A 2,958-nucleotide genomic window follows, 5' to 3' on the forward strand; every position below is an offset into this window, starting at 1 on the left:
GCGTTTGTATACACGCTCTTTGGCTAAGTATGCTCAAAAGAGTCAATGTATGTGATGGATTGCGATTTGTTAGCTTTATTATTGCGTTAATTAGGTATCGTGGTAAGAGATGCCCTCGTTTGACTGTCAGCGTACTTACTGTACCAGCGTACCTCATGGTGGCAATCCTACTGTTTCACAATCATATTTCATACAAAAGTCCACCTGCATTGAGATTTAGTCGTAAAAGGTGTTTTGAATGATAGCCCTAACATAACCGAGCATGTATTGTATAAGACCTAAAATTAAAGTTAGATTAAGAAGGTACTGGAAAAATGTACCATAGTATTTGACACGACATATGCCTATCGTAGACGTATTTTCCTTTAAAATAAAGATACGAGGATTCTTGTTTAGCGGACATGTATGCATGCTGTTTGAAATAGTGGTAGGTGTCTGAGTGTAAAGTCCCGGGTTCGACTCCCAGGGTAGTTTTTTGACTTAGTTTGGATTTTGATAGACACTAGCGCCTAATAAAATAAAAACTATGGTATGATTGGAATGGAAACAAAATTACCTTCCCAAAGGTTTTTAAGAAAAGGTTGCTTTTTAAAGATAAGACCGCCTTTTATCAACTAATGATATTGTTTAGTTTAATTTATTCCGTATAATCTAATTAGGTACTATAGTTGACCAATAAAGAATAGATACTCTATTGTATCGTACCTATCTAGGTATAAAATACTGACAGAAGATTTTTATTTCAGAAAACAGCTATGACTAAGCAAAACTATGACTAAACAACACGAGTAATGTTCCCTCGCACTTTCCCTGTCATAAAATAGGTAGCACACACACATACGCGCACACATACATACGCAATGACCCCGACACCTGGCCGCCGACAAAGGACCAGTAGGGGTGGGCTCTAGAGATGGGACGTTTTAAAAATGCATCGATAAAAATGGGGATTTTTTTATACCACATCGGTGGCAAACTAGGCATACGGCCCGCTTGATGGTAAGCTGTAACTGTTGCATATAGACGCCTGCAATTCTAGGGGTATTACTTTGCCAACCCCTTAAAAAGCTGTATACTCCTTTTTTAAAGAACCTTATACTGTATTCCCTCGAGGCAATGATTGATTTATTGGGGAAGAGTTTAAAATAAAAATAATGCGGCTTGTATTGAAGTCACAATTAACACAAATAAGACAAATACAAATACAAAAGACAATTATTTAAAGCATTGAAAAATAAACGACTCGATTAGGAATACCGGGGTAACGATCATTTAAAAACTAAACTGAGAAATAGGTAGAGTTACACCAAGCTAAGTTGGCAGCGATTTTGATAGCCCAGACTGTACAAGTGTTATATTAAACGTCAAGCTATTATGTTTAAATGGATATTAGCTTAATTGTAAAATATAATTTATGTTAAGTTAAATCTGTTATGTCAATTTGTATAAAAAGTTTGGTAAATAAATAAACGAAATTTATAAATAACAGTTGCACAGTCTGAACTATCAAAATCGCTGCCCACTTAGCTTGGTCTAACTATCTCGTATGCGCTCAATCTTTGATTTCATTTACAAATAATGTATAGTCCTTATTAATACTCGTAGCCTCCAGCGGCCCATCTTACAAGAAAACTTACAAAGTTAAATTAAAAACCAATGGTATTAAGAAATAGATTTAAATACATACGTTTTAAAATCGAACAATACAAAACAGAAGCAACTATTTTGAGTTAAATAAAGATTTAAATTACAATTGGAGGTAGTTTTCACTAGTATTACGCCTGTGGAACGCTAAACGATAACAATGGTCAACTCACATATTAATTCGTTTTTATATCTACTTGAAACTATTGTTTAAAATATTTGTTCTTAATAATCCCCAAAAGTTATATCAGTGCTTGATGTATTTTAAATCTACCAAAAGCAGTTATGTGTATGCTTCGTCACATTTTTTTAAAGTAACACAATAATTTAAACCTACGCCTGTGAAAGTAACGCAGTTGAAACCAGTTACGTATTTGATACGCACTCTTATGGTCATTAGTGTTTATGACCATGTATTACTGAAGTGAGATTCAAATAAGTTTAACATAATATCCTATAGCTTCCCCGACCCCTACAAAAAAGTTTTTTGATCCATTTCAACTTGAATCTTTATTTTGTCTAATCTAAATTGCCTTTGTCTTGGCCACTTTGATGTCTGGGGCCTACCGCGAAAACCGTAATCCGCAATTGGTGAGGACCTTTCTCTTTTACTCTCACTAAGACGTAATTAGAATGGCAGAGAAAAATGCCCGCAAATGACGAACTTTAATTTTCGCGGTTATAGCCCTGAACGGCTAGAGGATATATTATCGACACCCCCCATCACTACCGACGCCCCTATGGCACGTCCTGCGTTCAAGTTACATCACTATCTATTGGCGACAGCAGACCACATTGCTAAAGAGTTGTCTAACCTGTAAGTGCCATGAAGATTGACAGGCAAAGGGTAATATCATTTAGTTTTTATAGTATGAAATGTCCAATGTAAAATGAAACCTAAATAGCTCGACAATTAAAGTCCGTGACTGTACCTACGGTGATAGCTGACATCTGTACCCCTAGTGTAACTTTTATCGACATCATAACGTGACGAACGCGTTTGCGTTAAGTCTCATTTTGTATAGGATTTTGAGTTTCCAAAACGTCCCGCTTGGCGCGCTCTTTCTAAATCCAATACAAAATGAGACTAAACGCAAACGCGTACGTCACGTTTCAAAATCGAATTTAGTTACACTAGGGGTACAGAATACTATTTTGGGTGGTTTTGTGTTTTAAGGTTATAAATTGTATGGAGATGATAGCTGTCACCGTTCCCAAGCTATTTGAAACATACTTTGAAAGTAAAGACAATTTTGTCACATGACGATGATTTGTGTCGAACATAATGTCAAGCTAACCATAGAAACATAATCT

The sequence above is a fragment of the Cydia pomonella genome, chromosome 23, assembly GCF_033807575.1.
Source record: "Cydia pomonella isolate Wapato2018A chromosome 23, ilCydPomo1, whole genome shotgun sequence".
In the NCBI taxonomy this organism is placed as follows: domain Eukaryota; kingdom Metazoa; phylum Arthropoda; class Insecta; order Lepidoptera; family Tortricidae; genus Cydia; species Cydia pomonella.